General features: G+C 42.7%; 1 long non-coding RNA gene and 1 pseudogene across 5 annotated transcripts; both read left to right on the top strand.

Moving 5' to 3' along the window:
• Positions 1-1,806: 1,806 nt before the first annotated feature.
• LOC124700595 lies at positions 1,807-3,269 on the top strand (annotated as a pseudogene).
• A 2,745-nt stretch (positions 3,270-6,014) lies between these two features.
• Positions 6,015-9,762, top strand: LOC124700594. Of its 5 annotated transcripts, none has more exons than XR_007001786.1 (11): positions 6,015-6,214; positions 6,338-6,428; positions 6,561-6,855; positions 6,945-7,000; positions 7,173-7,304; positions 7,392-7,503; positions 7,593-7,644; positions 7,754-7,806; positions 8,066-8,112; positions 9,186-9,268; positions 9,509-9,762. It is a non-coding gene; the product is annotated as an uncharacterized LOC124700594 (long non-coding RNA). The 5 variants fall into 5 exon arrangements; XR_007001785.1 differs by having other exon boundaries at positions 9,173-9,268; XR_007001789.1 differs by lacking the exon at positions 8,066-8,112.
• The last annotated feature ends 620 nt before the right edge of the window (positions 9,763-10,382 follow it).

The following is a 10,382-nucleotide window of genomic DNA, read 5'->3' as shown; positions in this document are numbered from 1 at the left end:
CCTATAAAAAGGGGCGCCTCTCATCGTCCCTCTCACACACAAACCCTAGCGCCTCTCTCCCAAACCCTAGCCGCCACCATCTCTCAACAAGACTCGACGCTATGTCTGGTAGAGGCAGAGGCCGACCTCGCGGCCGCGGCCGTGGTCGTGGTCGTGGTCGTGGCCGCGGCATAGCTGAACGCTCGTTGTCGCCTCCCACGCCGTCGTCTTCATCGTCGGAGATGGACGTGGAGCCGGACGTGCTATTCGAATTCGTCCTCGTCCTCAAGGGCGACCCGCGCGGCATCCAGAGGCTGCCAGACTCCTTTGCCGAGTACGTCGGCGGCGTACGCCCGCGCAAGATGCATCTGCGGGAGGCTTCATGCGGCTACTACCGGTGGATCGTCGACGCGACTTACGACGCGCGCGGCAAGATGTACCTCAATATCGGCTGGGAGAAGTTCGCGCGCCACCACAGCCTCGAAGCCGGCTTCATCCTCCTGTTCTCCTACTTCGGCAACAGGGACATGAGCGTCAAGGTCTTCGATGAGAGGCGCTGCCGCCGGGACTACCACGGCGACAGGGACTCCCACGGCGACAGCACCGACGAGGAGGACGACTGAGTGTTGTTTCTTTGCAGCGAATACGTGCACGGAGGTTTCTACCTGTTCGCCTCATCGGTAGAACCAACAAGGGCACCATCCTCCCGCTGGATTTTCCAGTTTAGGTGACTGGGTGTGCCCTCGAGTGTTCTTTCTTAGCAGCGAACACAGAAAACCTCCGATGCACGGCTTAGTTAGGTTTAGTTTATTTGCTTTATATTTGTGTCCACCACGGTTCCAACTATGTATTAGTTTGTGGAAACCACGTTCCCAATTATGTATTAGTTTGTGGAAATTGAAATAAAAATGCCAAAAAAAAGTATTTTAAATGTTTGGGGGAGGTGTTTGGGGGACGCGGCTGGGGAGCGACGTCCCACAAAGGCGGCACGAACAAAACACGTCACCCAAACGCTCAATCCGGCGCGGTTTGGGAGACGTTTTGGGGGACGCGGCTGGAGATGCTCTTAATCATATGAAGTTTTCCGTTGGATGGCGACTCCTATCGGCATCTAGTATTCACGACTAGCGCACGAGCATGTCATTTGAGTACACTTCTTTACTTCATGGTCAGTGAGTCCATGCTGAGTCCATGCGCACACATTGTGCAGATTGTAGCGTGGTACGATAGTTCAGTTCCACGGGCATGACAATAGTGACGTAGAGATGTTGTGGTATGACGCAGTATGCTGTCAACCGAGAAGACACTCGTCATCCACTTTAATCTCCATGCTATATCCTGACAGTGGCACTAGCAGGTAATAAAATAATTTGATAAACTTTTTTTTGGGTAAAAATATTTAGTCATATTGACTTGTCTTTATCCTATCAAGTACAGTAGAGGGAAGATATATTTGGATAACATACACAGATACTCAGAACAAATCTTTTTCCCATGAGTATATTTTCATTGATGACGATATAAAAGGAAGGAAACATTAATCAACTACAGGCAAATATGGTGTAAGTTTCCAAAAGAATATATCTAGATTGCCTTTCCTACCTATTCCGTACCAGGTTGTCTTCACATCAACAATGCCATTTATAACATTACATATCTAGAGGAACTAGATAGACCAGGTAATATGCACCAATAGATAGTAACCTTTTTCTGCACCCAGTCAACTATCTCTTCCAAATACCCATTCAGCCAACAAGCAAACAAGTACCTCTTCTTAGCCTACCACCGCACCCCTATCCCACAACTTCGTCAAATTTTGCCTTCGCAATGGAGAATGTTGTCGTGTTGATAGTTGGTGCTGGTCCAGCGGGCCTCGCGACAGCAGCATGCCTTACCCAGTTCTCCATTCCCTACGTCATCGTCGAGCGTGAGGACTGCAGCGCGTCACTTTGGCGCAACCGCGCATATGATCGCTTGAAGCTGCATCTTGCAAAGGAGTTCTGTGAGTTACCACACATGTCATACCCATCAGATGCACCAACATACATTCCAAAAGCCCTGTTTGTCAAGTACTTGGATGACTATATGGAGCGCTTCGATATTCAACCGAAGTATCTCACTAGCGTGGAGTCATCCAAATATGAGAATGATAAGAAGTGTTGGTCCATCGTGGCTCGTGACATGGCGGAGGGCACAACAATGAATTTTGTTGCAAAGTTCCTTGTTGTGGCAAGTGGTGAGAATAGTGCAGAGAATATTCCTGATATTCCAGGACTTCACAGTTTTCCGGTGAGGCCATCCACTCGTCAAGATACAAGTCAGGCAAGAGCTTCTCCGTAAGAGCGTGTTGGTCATTGGATCTGGCAACTCCGGGATGGAAATCGCTTACGACCTTGCGACCCATGGTGCCAATACTTCGATTGTTATACGAAGCCCGGTATGTGCAGTATATAATTTTATTTCGTAATAGAGATACAATTTCATCGTATTATTATACTACTAGAATGATATTTTTATTTCTAGCATCGTATCAGATGTGTGACAGCATTTTGTGGCTGCAGATGCATGTAATGACAAAGGAACTAATCCGGTTGGGGATGACATTAGCCCAACATCTTCCCCTGAATCTAGTGGATAACCTCCTTGTTATGGCGACAAAATTCATATTTGGAGATCTAACAAGGCATGGCATCAGAATGCCAAAATTGGGTCCAATGAATCTCAAGACAAAAACCGGCCGATCCGCTGTGATTGATGTTGGCACTGTTGGGCTAATAAAAAGAGGCATCATCCAAGTAAGTATATCCTGGGACATGATATGAACCTTATATGTACCATATGTTGATTTACTATGCCATTTTATTAATATTTACTTTACCTCTTGCAGGTTCAAGGAAGCATTAGTAAGATCATGGGCAACATAGTAAAATTTCAATCTGGGGATGAAATCCCATTTGACGCAATTGTGTTCGCAACTGGATACAAAAGCACATCAAATATGTGGCTCAAGGTACTAAGACTGATTCTTGAATTTGCCAAAGTCATATTCATTTTGGTGCAAAAATTGTTAAATCTCCTAACCGGGAAATACGTTATTTTTGAGCGCAGAATGGTGAGAGCATGTTAAATGACAATGGACTGCCAACCAAAGAATATCCGAATCACTGGAAAGGTGAAAATAGGCTCTACTTGTGGCTGGGTTGGCGAGGAGAGGATTGGCTGGTATTGCTGCGGATGCTAAGAGTATCGCTGATGACATTAAATCGGTGATAGGTTCTATGTGTGGCTAAATTAGCTTTTATAGGTAGTTTAACAGGCAACTGCATTAGACTGTTATACATCTGAAACATCTTGATGCCAAGGCTCATATGTTCTAGGAGTAAGCTCTGCTCTTGAATATTATCAACAAGGGCATTCTAGTTCAATACTCATTATGTAAAAGAGCTTCATAACTTTTGTTGAGCTTACGGAGGACAACTGTGTAATAATTACTTGAATTTATATATACAAAAGCGTTGAACCTGGAGGAAATCACATCAGCCTCAAATCAACCGGATTATTTGCTAATATCTATTTTGAGTACTATACTGCCATTCATCAGTCCTAGAATGACACTATGTGCTGAGAGTTATATACTGTATGAAAGCAGAAGGGTCGTTTATTGTGGGAACTGTAAAATCCAATGTTAGAATCTTCTACATAAAAAAATATTACGTATATCCTAGAATAAATAACTGTTGTATAAAAACTAGTTCTTGAAGATAACTACAACTCGTCAAGATGCCATGCCCACAAATGTAAAGCTAGTTCTAGGAGAACTGAAATTTGACGTCACAGAAATTAGTTTCTATATGTTGTTAAAGAAGGCCAGGTGTGTTTGTTGTTGATTCCCCCCAAACAAAGTGTGGTTGTTGATATCTTTGGGACACCTTAATGTCAAGGCTCATAAGTGCTAAGCAGCGAGGGAGTAAGATCTGCTCCTATATACTATCAACAAGGGCCTTGTAGGAGTACTCTCACTCTGTTCAATTGTGCTTCCTATTTTTTATTGAACTTACAGTTCTCTACCATATTCTATTTGATTCAATTTTTATATGCAGAAGTCCTGTGACTAGTATTGTATTAGAGCAATTCCAACCCAGTAGCTATCTGGGTCACCAAATACACATTTGATGACCAACCTAGTCACCAACACATGAGGAAAAAAAAAGTAGAGAATCAGCAAATCACTCCCCGTGCGAGACAAAATTTGCAAACCTGTGGAAGAGTAGGAAAATTGCAAAGCTGGTCGGGCCGTTCCATCCCACGCCGCTCGTAACGAGAAGTCGTGAGGGGCTTCCTCCTCTTTCTCTACTCGCACCGCCGCCACCGGAAAGAAAACTCCCCGGCCTTCCCTCTTCTTTTTCTTCCTTGTTCCACTACTCGCGCCATGTCCAATCCGGAAAAAATGAAGCGCACATAGGTGGAGTTGAATGACAATGGACTACCGACCAAAGAATATCCGAATCACTCGGAAAAGTGAAAATAGGCTTTACTCGTGCGGGGCTGGCGAGGAGAGGATTGGCTGGTATTGTTGTGGATGCTAAGAATACGACTAATGACATTAAATCGTGATAGGCTCTATTTGTGGCTAAATTAGCTTTTATATGTAGTTTGACAGGCAAGTGTATTAGACTATATATACCTCCGGGACATCTTCATGTCAAGGCTCATATGTGCTAGGAGCAAACACTCGCTCTTGTATATTATCAACCAGGGCTTTCTAGTTCTATACTCGTTTTGTAAAAGATCTTCATAAGTTGTGTTGAACTTAAGGTTGTCCACTCGTATTATATTTAACTGAATTTTATATATGCAAAAGCCCCGTGATCGGCAGTGGTTTTCGTATAAAAGTTTCAGTGCCATGTCTATCACCAACAATAAACAAGGAGAGGAGGTGATCACATCAGCCTCAAATCAACCGAATTATTCACTAGAATCCACTTCGGGCACTCGTACTTGCTATTTATCAGTCTTAGAATGACACTACCGATGAGAGTTATATACTCTATGAAAGCGAAGGGCCGTTGATTATGGGAACTGTAAAATCTAATGTTAGAAGCTTCTACGAGAAAATAATGTTGGGTATATCGTATATAAATGTTGTGCAAAAATACTAGTTCTTGAAGATGAATACAACTCGTCATTTCGTCAATATGCCATGTCCACCAATGCAAAGCTAGTTCTAGGAGAACTGAAATTTGACATCACAAAAATCAGTTTCTATATGTAGTTTAACAAGACCAAGTGTGTTTGTTGTTGATTCCCCTCAAAAGAAAGTGTGGTTGTTGATATCTTTGGAACACCTTCATGTCAAGGCTCATATGTGCTAAGCGCTCATCAGCTCCTTTATACTCCAGGGCCTTCTAGTAGTACTCTCGCTGTGCACAAGATCTTACTAACTTTTATTGAACGGAGTTCTCTACCGCATTGAGAACAAGTAAGTGGGTGTGGGTTGGAGCACTTCCTAGGCTATCCACGATAGCCGCGCTGCACGCCTGGGTTGGTCGCTGGTGTTGCTTTGCTGCTATCCATTGGCCCACGTGTCAAGACGCATTTGGCTCGGCTGATAAGGAAAGGAAAAAAAGGATCAGGAGAGGAAAAGCAGGCACCGACAGAGCGATAGAAACCCTATCAACAATCCCTCTTGTGCCGCCGCCGCTGCTCGCGCTTCCCCTCCCCTTGACGTCCTCGACGCTTCTCTTAGACTTCCGCGCCCGTCTGCAGCAGCAGGAACGGCTCCATTACCTTCTATGCCGCTCTCTCACCCACCACGGCACCACCCTCCGCATCGGCCGAGGCGCGACGGGGTCTTCCGTTTATCCGGCGCCGCACAGACAGATTGAAGAAAAGAATACAGGACGACGGGCGTGATGGCCGCCGATTCGCGCGGCCCTCCTTCTTCTTGCATGCTCTTCTCCTTATCGCTCCGGGGCAACGAATGATTTCTGAGAGGTGCGCCCTCTTCCTGTCCTTCCTCCTTCTCCATTTGATTTGGTCGCCAGGCGTAAGAAGATTAGCTCACGGTCGTGAATGTCTTCTGCATGAGACCTGTTTGTGGATATGCCGGCGTACACTACCGTTGATTGTTGTGATCGTCGGCTATCGGAACTGCAAGATGAGGTCCATCTGCCTGGATTGGTTATCAAGAAGAGCATCCATGGGGCCATGGTGGCTGCCACGAGCAGACATGCTGGTGAGGCGTGCCTCGTACAGACTCGATCCTGAAAACTTCAGTTTGCTTTATTTTACTTGCATCTGAGAATTATTTGGCACTTTTTTTTGTTGTTGACACTCAATTTTCTTCCTAATATTTCAGGGGTATCTGGTAAAAAAGAACTATACAATTATACAATTAAGTTGATGGCAATGTTGGGAGTGTTTGGAGCAATTATTAATATCATAAAGATGTATCCTTGAGTTAATCTGATATTTTTCTGTTAAAAATGGCATCACATTCCATCGGTTTTGATAAACTGGTCGCACACTGCATTGAATTCCCGTTTTGAGATAACATATTATTCTCCTTCACATCACCATAGGTCTAACCGTGACTATCATTTGACTGCAACTTCATTGGCAAATATGCCTCAGCTTCATTGGGAAATATGTCACACTTCATTATTCTTGAGCGAGAAGAACTTCATTCTATTAAATGGAATTCGTGTGCTGCAATTAGCGACTGCAACTTCCTTGGCAAATAGGCCTCCGTGTGACTTGTGGCGCGATGATTTCCTCGGAAAGGTACCGGTATGTGTGCGCCGGTAACAACTCGTCAAGCAGGCCAGCGCTACAGTTCTTTCTCTGGGTGCCATTCGTGTCTATACCTTAAACATGGTATGAAACGAATTAACTTCCCTGTGTATTTTGTACCGAATATTTAATATTTACTTCTGAGCCACTTTGGTTTTATGTTCTTGATTCAGTTCTAGGAACCGGTGGAAAAGAATACTAGCAATATTGTCCAATCAACAAGATCAAGGTACATTAGATTTTTTTTTTTGCTTTTTCAAAGCATGGTATTTTACTGATGATAACAAGGAATAAACTTTCATTTTGTTGAATGCCTTAATTAATAAAGGGTCCAAATTAGTTTGCTTTTTTATTTTGTTGGCATTTTTATTTTTGTTGTCGCTGATCTTCAACTACTGCAGGTGGAGCAAGGAGGAACAGTCAGCAGATTTCACATTTATTTTGCTAAAGCTGCATGTTATTGCAATTAAAAATTAGTGTGCCTTTGCTCAGCGGGCTATCATGGAGTTCTCGTTGAGTCATTGTTGGGCATGGTATGTAGCCTATTTAGCATTTACTTGGTTGGTTTCAAGTGTGCAATTGAAAATAGGCATCCCAAAACTGGTTTCATGTATTTGCAGTTTGCGGCTAGATGATGACAGATTTGATCCTGCTGATCAACACCACGTTGTCTAGATGTTGGTCTTTCATGGCAAGATCATTTGTGGATTTTGAAATGCTTTGTCCTTACCTGTAAGTAACTTGCATCAGTCATGTGTTCACTAATATAACTATTCCCTTCGTTATTGAATAATGTGGTAACTTAAACTCCCACTTTATAGATATGTGCTAGAGAAAGAAAGACTTCAGAAGTTCACGGCAGAACTTTGACAAGTTAGGTCCCATTTTCAGATGACGTTAAATATGTTTATATTACCAACTTATTATAGTATTATCTATGGTGCATTCTGTTTAGATATATGTATACTGGTTTTTCATGAAGGTGTTTGGCATTGTTCGTAGACGCAATACTCAAATTATCCCCGTGATGCCAAAGTGAGTTTCTTCCTCTCAAATTAAGCACTTGATATGTTTACCATTAGTATTATATTACTTTCATCAATGATTAAGGTTGATGGGTGAGGTTTTCATCCTTATACGTCACCATACATGGCATTATTCATCACCATCATGTTTCTGGCTTATTACAATTTGCTTCGTATTGTTATAGTTGTCCTATAATTGCTCTTGATATCTTGAATCATCATATTCTTGTGTGGTAATGATCTGTTTGGTGGTTTTCCATAACCCATAGGTTCCTTCGTGGGAGATTTTCATGGACGCATGGGCTGACTTGATGTGGTTGGTTTTGTGATCTACTAGCTTGGGTTTTCCTCTGCATTTGAAATAGAGTAGTATGCCTTTAATGCCATCTGTACTTTTTCATATAAAGAAATGAAAGGTTGTTGCATTCTCTGTCAGTTAAAGACCTTTGTTTCCATCTGTTTGAATGATTGGCTTATTTGGTAGAGAATTTTTTTTATAGATTTGATTGTCTCTCTGTTGAGAGCGCGCATAACAATAACAAGTCTAGAAATTAGCTGTTTTATCTCGCACTTTTTAGTGATCATAATTGGTTAAAGCTTCTGATTCTGCTTATAATGTTCTAATACACCAGTTCTGTTGCTCTTTATGACTGGTTGTCAGATTATTGGACGAGATATGGATTTTGGATGACTGATGGTGAAAGCATAAAAAATATGATAAAATAAGCATTCAGCTATGTACACTCTAATATGTTATTAGTATTTTAATAGTAGATGTAAGTTATAGGATAAATTGTTATATTCCGAAGTACGCCCCCACCCCTGTTTGTTAAGTAATAAAAAAATCCTAATTTATCTGTCCTTAGTTTCTTTGTTTTGTACCGCCATGAGGTTTGCGTTTGCTACTAATTGGTTTCATGATTTATTGTTATTTTCTGCTCACATTCTCTACCAAGAACTAAGCATGTCAGCCCCGTCTCATGATCCTATAGCTACGCTTTTCCTTCACCGCCATTCGATTCTTTTTTTAGGAAGTCCATTTAAAATATGCATGCAAGTTGACTGCTTTGCAGGCTTACTATTGCTGGTTTAGATAGAAGAGTAACACCTCAGAAAAGCTTTATATTCTTTTGGTAGAGTAGTGAACATATATAAGATATTTAAATGTTATTTTGGGTACTGTTTATTGGCTATGTTAAGTGTTGTTTAGATCGCATATTCAAAAGGCAATATACTAGGTGGCTTAACCTCTCTGCTTACACGGAGAAAACAAGTAGTACTTAGGCTGCCATTTAGTTTTTAGGGCAGTTATTGATAGATGGTGGAATTTATATTTGTACACGAAGTTGATGTGTTGTTTATCACACGGTGGCTAGGTTATTCTTGCAGTTTTGTCAGGACTGGAAGGGTTTCTCCGTGGGGGCATAGAGGAAGAAAGAATCATGGTGCCTCCATGTGAGATGTGTTTCAGGGTAATTTCCATAGGCTATAAGATTCTATTGTGAGCATGCAATGCCATTGCGTTTAAATGGTTACAGATTAGGCATGTGGTCTACTGCCTCCAAGCAATTCAGAACAATATTACTACAACCTCTATCCCAAAAAGGATGTTGCAGATTTATCTAAATTTGGATTTATCTATTCTTTTTGGGACAGTCATTAGTATCAATTTACTGTTTCCTAATTGCTAACTGAAATATTTATGCTTGTAGGGGTACTGGGGACCCACACCAGATTCAAACCATCAGCTTGGTGAAACAGAGTACGAGTGTGCAGTGCTTGTTTTTTCTCCTTTGTTGATATGTCACTAGGCTGGTATCCATTGTTGATATGTCACTAGGCTGGTCTCCATTGTTGAGTGTGCGATTTTATTTGTTCTTTAGACTGTACCCTAAATGTGGTATGAAATTGTATGAAGGATTAGCTTTTGCTTGCCATGTTGTAAAATAGCCAGGATCTCTCTCTGTAAAGAAGTATGAATCTAAGTGTATGACTGGGCGCTGATTAGAAAGCAGCTGACCGGCTAGGAGGCGCCCCAAGGGGCGCCCCAACCACTAGTTCTATTTAATCCAATTTGTATACGCAGAAGTCCCGGGACCAGTAGTGTATTAGAGGAAGTTCAACACAGTAGGCTCACCAAGACATTTGATGACTAGCCCAGTCACTAACGCGCAAGGGAAAAAAAAAATCACCAAATCCCTCCCCGTGCGACACAATCACACAAATTTGCATACCTGCGAAAGAGTAGGGAAATTGCAAAGCTGGTTGCGCCGTTCTATCCCGCGCCACTCGGAAGGAGAAGTCGCGAGGGGTTTCCTCTTCTTCCTCTAATGCGCCGCCGTCGCCGGAAGGAAGACTCCCAGGTCCTATCTACTCTGCGCCGTATCCGATCTGGAAAACAAATGGAGCACGGGGAGGCGGAGGTTGCCGATGGCCGCTCGATTTGGTGGTGTGTGTGGGCGGACGAGGGAGACAAGAGGAGGGGAAGTGGTCGCTCGTGCTAGCTGCTGGTGTGCTAGCTTGATGTAGCTGTTCAGTCGACAGATCACAAGTCTGGAGTCTGGACGAGTCGTTTTTTGCATCTAG

Source organism: Lolium rigidum, chromosome 3 (assembly GCF_022539505.1).
Source record: "Lolium rigidum isolate FL_2022 chromosome 3, APGP_CSIRO_Lrig_0.1, whole genome shotgun sequence".
In the NCBI taxonomy this organism is placed as follows: Eukaryota; Viridiplantae; Streptophyta; class Magnoliopsida; order Poales; family Poaceae; genus Lolium; species Lolium rigidum.
Note: the sequence above shows the minus strand (reverse complement) of the source record. Positions and strands in the feature narration are given on the sequence as shown.